Source organism: Pseudorca crassidens, chromosome 18 (genome assembly GCF_039906515.1).
Source record: "Pseudorca crassidens isolate mPseCra1 chromosome 18, mPseCra1.hap1, whole genome shotgun sequence".
In the NCBI taxonomy this organism is placed as follows: domain Eukaryota; kingdom Metazoa; phylum Chordata; class Mammalia; order Artiodactyla; family Delphinidae; genus Pseudorca; species Pseudorca crassidens.
In genome coordinates, this window is record NC_090313.1 from 77,853,452 (window position 1) to 77,866,411 (window position 12,960).

Below are 12,960 nucleotides of genomic sequence, written 5' to 3' on the forward strand. Positions count from 1 at the left end.
AATTTTAAATGAATGATAGAAGTGAACATAAATAGAAAAGGTATTGGAATGGTGATGTGAGGCTCTTTGTAGACCCTCTCTCCAGGAAACAATCAAAAGTGAGTGGTGAAAATTATTTTAAAAACATTTATTTAAAGTCTCTGGAAATTGTCCTGAGGGTATACAGTACATGGAGAAACATTCATTCATGAGAATCTACTAAATCTTGGGAAGAACAGCAAGAATCTGGGTATTCGGTCTAGGACTGAATCTGTGCCACCCCAGCTCAGTGTGGTGCGCTGTGTGGCTGCAGCCAAGATGACGGCCTTCCGCTCCTCCAGGTCCCAGTCTGCGTTGCTGGCTTCTCCTTGGAAGGGGCAGGCCTCCAGCATCCTCAGCCCCCTCCCGCAAGCTGCAGGCACAAGCTTTATTCCAGGCAGGTGTGGCCAACAGGTCTGGGACTTCCCACGTACCTAGCCACCACTCTAGGGTGGAACCTCTACCCCAGGTGTGGCAGGCCAAGGATATGGGGCCACTACTGTCCCCATCTTGGCTCCCTTGTAGGGGGCAGTTCCATACTCGGAGAGGAGAGGAGACTAGGGGCTGCAGTCCCTAATCAGTGCCCTAGTCGTAGGGTGGGAGGTCATGGTGAGAGAGGAGGCCACTGTGCCCGCCTCCAGCTCTGGAGCAGTGGGGCGAGGTTCTGCCCGGGGCAGAGGCAGGCTAAGCAGGGAGTTCCACAGCCCTCCCTGAGGAGATGGATTTTATTTGGAGGAGATGGTGGGGAAGGGCACTCTCAGAAATGACGGAGAGCTTGGTAATATGCAATTGAGAAGAGGCTTGTAGCTCCATGATAGCAAAGAGCTCAGTGGTAGACTAGCTAGAAATTTAACAGAGAAAAGCAAGGATAAAGAGAGAAGAATGCTGTGGTAAATAGAGACTCCATGCTTAAAGAGCGCATGCCACATCTCACACGCTGCAGGACCCAGGGCAGAGCAGTAACTTGGAGGGAGCCTGGGTCAGACCCACTTGCTGATCTTGGAGAGCTTCGCAGAGAGGCAGGAGGTAGCAGCGCTCAGCCTGCGGTGAGGACTCTGCAGCAGCCATTGTGCAGAGCTCATCCCACCACGAGGATGAGGTGTTGGTAAGCGCCGTTTTGAAATCCTCCCTCTAGTGCCAGAGCCCAGCCCCACCTACCAGCCGGTCAGCACTGGTGTCCTGGGCTGCCTCAGGCCAGGCAGCTGGGTGGGCCCAGAACCCAGCCCTACCCACCAAGGGGTGAGAACCAGCCCTGGAATGCCCTGGGCCCTTGTCCCGCCCACCTGAGAGCTAACACCGACTCCAGGACCCCCAGGGTCCTGCAGCTGGAGACCTCAGGACGTGGCCCCATCACCAGCTCCAGGACACCATGGCCCCTGCGGTCAACCACGACAGGACTGGCCCAGCCCACCAGAAGGTCACCCCCTCGTGACTCAGCCCCACCCGCCAGCAGGTTGGCAGCGGGACCAAGACTCCCCTGGCCCTGTATCCAGCCGTGCCAGGACTTGGACCTGCCAACCCACGGCCGGCTGGCAGCCTCTGCACAAGGCAGGGCCTGGCAACCGACTGGAACAAAGGTCAGACAAGCCTTCTAGCATGCCCACAGTAGTCAGCCTGCTACAAGAGAAGGGCCCGGGCAGCCCACATAGGAGGAAGCCGTACAGCATATAGCTCTGGTGACCATTACTGAAATGGAATCAATAATTTTAAAAAGCCCAACAAACAGAAGTCCAAGACCAGATGGCTTCACAGGTGAATTCCACCAAACATTTAGAGAAGAGTTAAGACCTGTCGTTCTCAAATTATTCCAAAAAATTGCAGAGGACAGAACACATGTTTTGGAACACATTCTATGAGGCCAGGATCACCTTGATACCAGACAAAGATATCATAAAAAGAGAAAATTACAGGCCACTATCACTAATGAACATAGATGCAAAAATCCTCAGCATAATATTAGCAAACCGAATTCAACAATACTTTCAAAAGCTCATATACCGTGATCAAGTGGGATTTATCCCAGGGATGCAAGGATGGTTCAGTAGCCACCCATCAATCAGTGTGATACACCACATTAACAAATTAAAGAATAAAAACTATGTGATCATTTCAACAGATGCACAAAAAGCTTTTGCCAAAATTCAACATCCATTTATGATAAAAACTCAACAAAGTGGCTCTAGAGGGAAATCCCTCAACATAATAAAGGCATATATGATAAGCCCAAAGCTAATATTATACTCAGTGGCTGCATTTCTATACGCTAACAAGGAACTACCAGAAAGAGAAATTAAGAAAACTGTCCCACTTACAATCATATAAAAATTAATAAAATAACAAGGAATAAATCTAAGGAGTTAAAAGACCTGTACTCAGAAAACTATGAGATGCTGATGAAAGAACTGGAAGATGACACAAACAGATGGGAAGATATACTGTGCCCATGGATTGGAAGAATTACTGCTGTTAAAATGACCATATTGTACACTGACCCAAGGCAGTGTACAGCTTCAGTGCAATACCTACCATGTGTGATGGATTTTGATCTGAGAGTAGCTTTTAAGTGAAGCCTGCAACACATCTGTCCTGTTGTCAGCTACCAATATTTACCAAAAGGAATCTTGCTGCTACCGCTGCCAAGAATGCCTTTTACTAGCTGCTTGACCTGGAGCTAGTATTCATTTTAGTATTGTAATCCTTACGTACATGTGTTAGAACCAATCATTTACTTCTAATCTATAAATTTAGTCCAGGTTTAGAATTAAATTGAATTCTTATTGCATTTTCCATCTTAGTCTTTCATGGTTTAATTAACTAAGCAGATTTAAATATATATTTTAGTCTGTCATTTCTAAAAATTACCTTCCACGATGTGTTAAGAATTAAATAATTACTGTGAAGTTGCTGCAAAATTAATTGTTACCATTTTAATATAACCACACAAAACAGGGAAAAGTTACTGAGTCTTCAAGTGCTTCTTAAAAATTTTAGTTAAGAGATTCATCAATGCTGACATCTTAATTTTATTCTACTCTTCAACTGGTGCATTTATTTTTATGTAATTATGAGCTGTCAAAGGTCCTTTTCATAACAACAGGTTTTATTTGCTTCACTGAACTTAATGAAATCCATGTGCATGAGGGAATTTTACAGATGTATTTAAATTCAGTACCTGAAATTCTTGTTTCTAATGGTGTCTAATATTTTAAAATATGTGGGCTTTTGAAGAAAGGAAATCATAGAATCACAAGAAACAAGTTAAAAGATACTAAAGAAGATACTTAGCAGATTTTGATAACTTCAACTGGTTTTATACTTGCATCATTTTAATCTCTTGTATAACTAATTTAGCCGTAACATTTCCAGAGAAGATTCTGCAGTCTTCTTTGGAAATATGTTCTGTTGTCAGAAAGAGTTTTCGAAGAATTAACAGGTTTGTTTTGGCTCCTGCATCACCTTAGAGGAAGCGTTTGGGTCATTCAGTGTCTTCCATAACGCGACCACTCACGTTAAACGTTCTGTGAGTTTTAGACCAATCTCAAGATTTGGGGGTTCTGAGGAAGAGATACTGTTACCGAACGCAAGTTCATGTGCCCAACGCACAGTGAGGCCAAACAAACTGAAACGTTGGCGTTTGGAGCAGAGAAAGGTTTCTTGCAAGGCCATGCAAGGAGATGGGTGGCTCACGCCCCCAAATCCTCTAACCCTCTGAAGGGTTTCAGCAAAGCATTTTTAAAGGCAAGGTGAGGGCGGGAGGCGGTTAGTTGCTGCAGACTTCTTGGTGTAGGACCCTTTGTTCTTGCAGCTGTCAGGTAGGTCAGGCCGTGATGTTCCTGTGAACCTCCAACCAGACATTCTGCAGCTGTGCCTCTACATGAATAGACTCTTAAAGGCCAGAGCTTGGAGAATGGGCTGTCCTTTGTATTTCAGGCTCTAGGCAACGTTCTTTTACAAAAGGTGCAGAGCCAGCCTGACTAAACAGAGCCCAAGGGTTAAAGTGAAAGGAACAGATCTCACATGGAGTCAGAGTCGTTCTTCCCTGTTGCAGCACCTGTGCAGAGTGTGGTCCTCCTGCCGCCCTGCACCCCGCCCTGCTCCTCTTCTCCCACCTCTGTCCTGCCCTCTCCCAGTCCTCCCTCGACTCAGGGTTCCAAATACTTGTCCCTCCTTGTGCAGATTGGCGTCCGCTTGCTTCTGAAACCTTGGCTTTTCTACTGCGGCACCTCTCCTTCTCTGCATGAAGCATCATCTGAGCACGGTCCATCTTACTCCAAGTAAGATCTCGGTTAAAAAACCGAGATAATATTTGTTCCTTTTACAGTTACCTTATGGCAGACTTTTATTTATTTATTTATTTATTTATTTTTTTGCGGTACGTGGGCCTCTCACTGTTGTGGCCTCTCCCGTTGCGGAGCACAGGCTCTGGACGCGCAGGCTCAGTGGCCATGGCTCACGGGCCCAGCCGCTCCGCGGCACGTGGGATCTTCCCGGACCGGGGCACGAACCCGCGTCCCTTGCATCGGCAGGCGGACTCTCAACCACTGCGCCACCAGGGAAGCCCCAGACTTTTATTTTTTATATTTATTTATTTAGCCACACCTCGCAGCGTGCGGGATCTTAGTTCCCTGACCAGGGATCGAACCTGTGGCCCCTGCAGTGGAAGCTTGGAGTCTTAACCACCCGACTGTCAGGGTTGGTTTCTCACCCTTTCTCTTCTCTTTTTTTCTTTTTTTTAAAAATATTTATTTTCCTATATGGCTGTGTTTGGTAAATAAATACCAAATATTTATTTATTTGGTTTAGCTGTGGCACTTGGGATCTTTCATTGCAGTGCGCAGGCTCTTCCTTGCGGTGCACAGGCTCAGTAGTTGCAGCAGGCGGGCTTAGTTGCCGTGTGGCATGTGGGATCGTAGTTCCCCGACCAGGGATTGAACCTGCACCCGCTACGTTGGAAAAGTGCAGTCTTAACCACTGGACCGCCAGGGAAGTCCTATGGCAGACTTTTCTATCATCTTCACATTTTCACTTAATTGGATAGATTAAGCCGTGTTAACCTTAGCAGCAGCGTGACTTTTTAGACCAATAATTATTTCTGTGCCAGTAAACCCGTTTCTCTCCCTCCCCTCCCTTACCTCCCTCTCTTCTCTGCACCTCCCCCACTTTCAGCAATCACGTGATGTTGATGATCTTCCTCACTTTATACATTTACTTTGGCCACTCGTATGCCTAGGCTATCACTTTTTTTTATTTTAAATATTTATTTATTAAACAACCCATACATTGTTAGTATAGACATCGTGCAAGGTTAAAACATATTCAAACATCAAGATCCACATTCAGGGCTTCCCTGGTGGCGCAGTGGTTGAGAGTCCACCTACCGACGCAGGGGACACGGGTTCGTGCCCCGGTCCGGGAAGATCCCACATGCCGCGGAGCAGCTGGGCCCGTGAGCCATGGCCGCTGAGCCTGCGCGTCCGGAGCCTGTGCTCCGCAACGGGAGAGGCCACAGCAGGGAGAGGCCTGCGAACTGCAAAAAAAACAAGAAGTTCAGATAAGGATTCTTAACCTGGGATCTAAGAATTGGACTTCAGTATTCTTTGAAATTCCTAAAATTGTAAGCAGAATTCTGTGTAAGTGTGCATTTGTTTTGACAGTGTCTGTAACCTTTACGAGTCTCAAAAAGATTCCTTGAATAAGAAAACTTCATGGTCACTGTGTCAGATTCTCCTTCAGATACCTTTGTGTTCTAATAAACAGTTTCAAAACAATGTATTAAAGTTTTGCAGTCTCTGGACTGTGCTAGAAATTTAGAAAGTCATATGGCTTAGCACACTGGAGCAAACATGAGAGGCCCTAAAATATTTTAAGGAGGTATAAGAACATGATTACATGTGCTCACTCACATATCTATAAACTTAAGACATAACTTAACTTGAATTGGAAGTCACAGGGTTTCTTGGCTATGGGATTTCAAGCTGTCACGCTCTGTAATATGCAACATGTAAATTCGGTGAACCTAAAACTGCTTCACCATGAATAGTCATGAACAGATTTCAAGAATAACATCATCATTTCATATTAAAACCATAGTCTCAAAGGTTCATTAACTTTAATGATGAGAAAACTCTGAATTTGCTCAAACTCCTGTAGCGTGTTTTAAAATTTTACCCTTTTGCTCTTTATTGGTTTTGAAAAAAAAAAATCATTTAAAATGCTTTGGAATAATCTGTAATAGAATAATAAGGACTTTTTGGATGGAAGAAAATAGGTATTTTATAGTTTTCCTGTCATTTCATTGGCTTCAACTTTAGTGATTTTAAAAAAGTTTTCCTTCTTAAACTTTTGTGAACATTTAAACTTTGATTTTATATCTTCAATTAAGTAAAATTAAACAAATAAAGCAGTACCTACTACATATCAAAAATTGTGCCAGCCAGGAGAGGAAAAACAAAGAGAAAGACATGGGAAATTTCTTAAGCGTGAGTTGAACAACTCACTTTGGAGTGTAAGGAAATGAGGTGGTGTCAGATTTCCCATAAGGAGTTTTTAAAAGAATCTTGTTAAGATTTTATGCACTGAGAAAAAGTAAAGTGAGAAGCATACGGAGTATGATTAGATTTAGTTGTTGAGTATGTTGGTTTTGGAGTGTACAGTGTTTTAGAGAAAATTTTGTGCTGTTCATGGGAACATGGCTGTGAAACAATTTGTTATTACTCAGCTCTGTCTTGTTAGATAAGTTAAAGGAACGGTACAGATATTTGGAGACCTAACTTGGATCCCGTAACGTTCTCCTTAATAATTAAAGACGGGGTACTAGCAGCAATGAACACACAATCTCTGAGGGAATGGTCGCTGTCACATCCAGTGTTGGCAGCCTCCATCCTGATGCGGGTCCCTCAAACTCAGGCCAGTCTACCGGGTCCTTGGGGCCATAAAGAATCCAGTCCCTTCTTTTCCAGTTTTGCCCTTTACACTTAATAAGTTGGGTTTGCTTTACATTTTAAAGTGCCTGGTATAGAATTCTCAATTTAATTGGATCATGAGGTAGGGGTAGGTGCACAGGGGTTCCAGTTTCTCCACATCCTTGCCAACACTGTTTTTTGTTTTGTTTTGTTTTGTTTTTGACAGTGGCCATCCTAATAGGTAAGAGGTGACGTCTCGTTGTAGTTTTAATGTGTATTCCTCTAATGATTAGTGATGCTGACCATCTTTTCATATGCTTGTTGGCCATTTGTGTATCTTCTTTGAAGAAATGTCTATTAAAATCTTTAGCCCATTTTTTAACCAGGTTGTTTTGGTGGTGGTTGTTGAGTTCTTTATATTTTCTAGATATTAAGCTAGATACGTGAGTTGCAAGTATTTACCATCAGATATGTGAGTTGCAAATATTTATCAGATACGTGAGTTGCGAACATTTTGTCCAGTTCTGTAGGTAGCTTTTCACTCTGTTTGATTCTTTCTTTTGCTGCACAGAAGTTCTAAAATCTGCAGCTGTCCCATCTGCTTATCTTTGCTTTTGCTGCCTGTGCTATGAACCTTCTTCTGTATGTCTTTGTACACAGATGAATGCGTTTCAGTTAACTATGTATCTGGAAGTGGATTTGCTACGTCATAGGGTATGGGCGTGCTTTCCAAAATGGTTTTGCCAGTTTACGACTTGGCCAGCAGTGTTAGAGGTCTAAATCATTCCACATCTTTACCAGTACTTAGTTTTGGTTATTATGTGTTTATTTAGCCACTCTGGTGGTTGGGTATCTCATTTTGCTTTTAATTTGTTTTTGCTTGATGACTGAATATTTTGAAAACTATTCCATGTAGAGTGACTACTTAAGGCGTTTCCCCGTTTATAAATTAGGTGATATCTTTTTTTCCATCAATTTTTAGGAATTCCGTATATACTATACTCTGAATATGATTCCCTTGAACAGATATATGTTTTGCAAATGAATTTTTTGTTTTGTTTTTTTTTGCCTTTCACTCTCTTAGTAGTGAATTTTGTTGAACAAAAGTTCTTCATTTTAAGAACTAGATTTTCTTTATGGTTAATACATTCATGTTCTGTTGAAGAAATCTTTGCCTGTCCAGCACCACGAAGAACTCCCCCTTATGATAACTCCTAGAGGTTTATTGTTTAATATCTTTAAATCTGTGTTCCATCTGTCCTTTTATGTATGGTATGAAGTACATAGTGGGGCACTTTTTTTCCGGAATAGATATCTAGTTAATCCACTTTCACTATTGCAGAGAACGCCCTTTCCCCACTATGGAGCACTGTCCCCTCTGTCATAATCAAGGGACTGTAAAGGCAGCGTCTGTTCCTGGGCTTCCTGTTTGATTGCACTGGTCTGCCTTAGCGACCACTGCTTGCTCACGAGTCTTTGTATCTGGAACTCTAACCTTCCAATTTTGCTCTTTTTCAAAATTGACTTGTCCCGCCCTTAATTTTTACATTTCTATTTCTACGCATGCACGTGTACACACACGCCTGATGAGATTTCGATTGGGATTGAATTACATTTATACTTCATTTTGGGAAAAATCAACTTAAATATTAAGTCTTCCAATTCATGAATGTGGAATATCTCTCCATTACTTAAATCTTTTCTTTCTCTCGGTGTGTTTTATCCTCTTCTGTTATGGGTCTTGCTTATTTTTTGTTAGACTTATTCCTAGGTATCAGTTATAAATTATAGTGTTTTAAAAATCAAATAATTAGCTAATTGTTGCTAGTATATAGATACATACAATTGGTTTTTCGTATTTATCTTATACCAGAAGCCTTGCTAAATTCTCTTACAGCACCTAATATGTTGTCTTTAGTTTACTGGATTATCTAAATGTACAATCTTATGATCTTCGGATAAGGATGGCTTTACTTCTTCTTTTTTTTTTTTTTTTTGCGGTACGCGGGCCTCTCACTGTTGTGGCCTCTCCTGTTGCAGAGCACAGGCTCCGGACGCGCAGGCTCAGCGGCCATGGCTCACGGGCCCAGCCGCTCCGCGGCATGTGGGATCTTCCCGGACCAGGGCACGAACCCGCGTCCCCTGCATCGGCAGGCGGACTCTCAACCACTGCGCCACCAGGGAAGCCCCGACTTCTTTCTTTCCAGTGTATAAGCTCTTATTTCTTTTCCTTGTGCATTTTCTTGGTAGGGACCCACGTAAATCCTCTGGCTTTTTTCTTTGAGATTGGTTGGACACTGGACTAGGTTCTAGAAGAGAGACCTTATACACCAGTGCTTTCCATGCTTAGTCTCCCTTCATCTTCTCATCAACCTTAGTGATAGATACTAAGTGTTATTAGCGTCACTAGTACCATCCTGTAGAGGAAGAAACCAGACTTAGAAGAGTTAAAGTGCGAACATGATGAGGAATGGCTTTCCTTAATATTCTTTCCCTGCAAATACGAAGAAATGCTGCATGAAATATAAAGATTTTCCAAATACACAGCCAAGACCAAAAAAAAAAAAAAGAGCCCCCAAAAACCTAAATGAAAAATAGGAAATTCTCAGTTGCCAGAAAGAAGGAGGACCCCAGAGCTAGGTTCTGAGTGCGGGCTGCACCGCCGTGGCCCCTGGGTTATCACTCCTGGAAACAGACCCTGGGGCTGGGGCAGGGGCTTCAGTTCCTACATAGAGTGAAGTCAATGTATAGGTTCTACACCAAATTTTGAGCTGGGCTTGAGCCCCTGCCTAAAACCAGACTCTGGTTAGGAAAATGGGACTGAAATACATAAGTTTGTTCTAATTCCCACATGAAATGCTCAGACTTTATTTATAATAATATTATTGTCCCGAGTTCTGAAGGAGGCAGTCTCAGCAAGAGTAGTGACTTCTAATACTTAGGTCACCCGGTTAGGACACGGCGGGGTCCAGGTTCGCTTCAGAGCTGTGCTCCACCTAGTCTGTGGTGACCCCTGTCGCATTCCACAGATCCCTGTGCCCCCATTTCCTGCTGGGGGGCAATTTCCCCAACAAGAGAAACTCCTATCTCAGGAAGATGATTTTTCCAGGGAGTGTAGAGGCTGACGTTCTCAGTATACATCGATTGCTTTGGGTAACGGAAGGCAGGTCTTATGTATACCATCATCCCATGAGCTTTTTTTTTTTTTTTTTAATCTTTTTAAATTTTGTTTTTGTATTGGAGCATAATCGATTTACAGTGTTGTGTTAGTTTCAGGTGTACAGCAAAGTGATTCAGCTGTACATAGAGATGTATCTATTTTTTTTCAAATTCTTTTCCCATTTAGGTCATTACAGAACATTCCATGGGTTCTGACAGCATGTACGCTTGGGTAATTCAGAACTCTGTTCAGATGTGGGGCACGACCACCACCTCGTGTCCTTAATCCTTATAGGCAAGCACAGTTCTGAGTTTTTCTATTCTAGAGTAGATCTGCCTATTCTAGAGCTTCCTGTAAATGTCATCACACAGTGTCTATTGTTTTGAGTAAGGCATCTTTCGCTCGGCATAATGTATGTGAGATTCCTTCACGTTGTTACGTGTTTTAGTAGTTTGTTCCTTTTTATTTTTGAATAACATTTTTCATTGAAACAATTTGTTTTTCCATTCCCCTATTGATGGACACTGGCTTCTTTCCAAATTTTGTCTCTTATGAATAAAGCAGTTACGAATGTTTCTGTACAGATCATTCTGTGGACACATACTTTATTTGTCTCGGGTGAATACCCGGAAGTAGAATTGCTTGTTGTGGGGTAGGTGTGTGTTTAGTTTTTTAAGACACCATCTTACATTTTTCCAGAGAGGTTTATCATTTTACGTTCCTATGCATAATGCATGAGAGTTCGGATTCCCCTCATCCTCACCAACGTTTAGTGCTGTCAGTCTTTTTAATTCTAGTGGGTGTGTAGCTGTATCTCATTATAGTTGTATAAGCATTTCTCTGATGACTAATCGTGCTCAGAAATTTTTCACGTGCTTGTTGGCCATTCACATATGGTACTTTGGGAAGTACCTATTCAAATCTTTTGCACGTGTTTTGTTAGACTGGCTTTTATTATCGAGTTGAAGGCATTCTTCTATATAGCGAGCCTTTGTCAGATAAACAGATATTTCCTTTCAGTATGTACTTTCTTACTCATTTTCAATAGTATCTATTTATAAATTCGTGAGTAGAGTTTTTCATTTTGATAGATTAATTTTTTCTTTTACGGCTTGAAATTTCTGTGTCCTATTAAATAAACCTTTCCCTGCCTCTTAAGTCATGAAGATATTCTGTTATGTTTTCTTCTAGAAGCTTTGTAGTTCTGGCATTTAAATGTAGGCCTGTAATCCATGATGAGTTATGTTTGTGTTTGTTTTGAGGTGGGCATTACGGTCTGTTTTTCCGGACGGTGTTCAGTTGTTCCTGCCATCCCTATTGAAAAAGTTCTCCTCTCTGTCGTTGCTTTGCTGACTTTGCTGGTAATCAAGTGTCAGTACAGATGTGGGTTTATTTCTGGGGTCTTTTCTGTTCCATTGATTTATTTGTCAGTCTTCAGGCCAGTGTCACCGAATCCTGACTACTACAGCTTCATAATAAGCCTTAAAATCAAATAGTATAAGTCCTTCAACTTAATTCTTTTCAAAAACTGCTTTGGATATACCGGATTTCTACACACTAGATGGTTTCATATTAATTATAGAATCAGCTTGTCAATTTCTAAGAAAAAAAATGAAAAATGCCTGGTGAGATTTTTATTGGGATTGCATATAATGTAATTAAGTTTTAAAATTTGATGTAAGAGCAATCAAGATACTAAGAAGTGGAACTTGACAAACTGACTGCAATTTGAATGAGTAAGCAAAGAACCATTAATAGTCAAGAAAAGTTGCAGAAGAAAAATGAAGGTATATCAAACCAAATATTCAGGCTTAACTTACTTATTAAGTTGTTAAAATAGTGTTTGTATTATAGCTGGAGAGGCCATAAATAGACCCATAAACATAAGGAAACGTATTATATGGCAGAAGGACATTACAAATAAATAAAGAAATCTAGACGCTTTAACGAACTGTGCTGGGAGAATTGGCTTGTGACATGCAAAAAAGTTAAAATAGATTTTATTCTTACCCCAAACTATGCACTAAAATAAGTACCAAATGGTTTATGACCCAAATGTAGATACTAAAATTCAAAGCATATGGAGGAGCAGCAGAATGTGACTTTTGGAGAGCACAGATGTTCCTAAAAGAGACACAAAAATCACAGTTTATGAGACAAAGGCAATAAATTTGACTATATTAAAACCAAAAACTTCTGTGGTTCGAAAGACTCTGTAAAGTGTGAAAAGACCAGCCACACACTGGGAAGTGGCATTTGTGATGCATAAATTACAAAGAATTATGATTATTTTTATTTTACACTGGAGTACCGTTGATTAACAGCGGTTAGTTGTTAGTTAGTTGTGTTAGTTTAGGTGTACAGCAAAGTGACTCAGTTATACACATGCATGTTACCTATTCTTTTCAAATTCTGTTTTCATTTGGGACCTACTGTAGAGCACAGGGAACTCTGCTCAATACTCTGTAATAACCGAAATGGTTAAAGAGTTATTTTTTGGGAGTAATATATAATTCCTATAAAATTAACTAAAACAATTACAAAAAGGCAAGCAGCCGACTGATAAAGGGACAGCCTTTGAGGATGGCCGTGGTCAGTTCCTTCCTCCCTTCTCTGTGTGCGTGATGCTCTGTCTGTTTAGAGGTGGACTCTGTTTTTCCTCCCCTCAAATCAAGGTTGGTTTTATGAATTACCTTGACCAATAAAATGTAGCAGATATGTTGGTGAATAAGCAACTGGCAGAAAAAGAAATCTGAAAGGCCAACACGATGAAAAGATATCCAGCCTCACTAACCATCAGGGAAATGAAAACGGAATATCTGATGACATCATCTCACACACATCAGATGGTCATGTTCATCAAGCCTGACAATCAAATGA

The 12,960-nt window shown here is 41.6% G+C and overlaps 1 long non-coding RNA gene across 20 annotated transcripts in view; it reads left to right on the top strand.

Moving 5' to 3' along the window:
• The window catches only part of LOC137211355 (uncharacterized), a 218,998-nt gene that overhangs the window by 2,071 nt on the left and 203,967 nt on the right, over positions 1 to 12,960 (top strand). For 2 of the 20 annotated variants that reach the window (XR_010937050.1, XR_010937051.1), the window contains exon 3: positions 4,195 to 4,292. The exons of the other annotated variants lie outside the window; for them this stretch is intronic. This is a non-coding gene — a long non-coding RNA (uncharacterized lncRNA). The remainder of the gene's footprint in view (positions 1 to 4,194; positions 4,293 to 12,960) is intronic. 20 annotated transcript variants of the gene reach the window in all.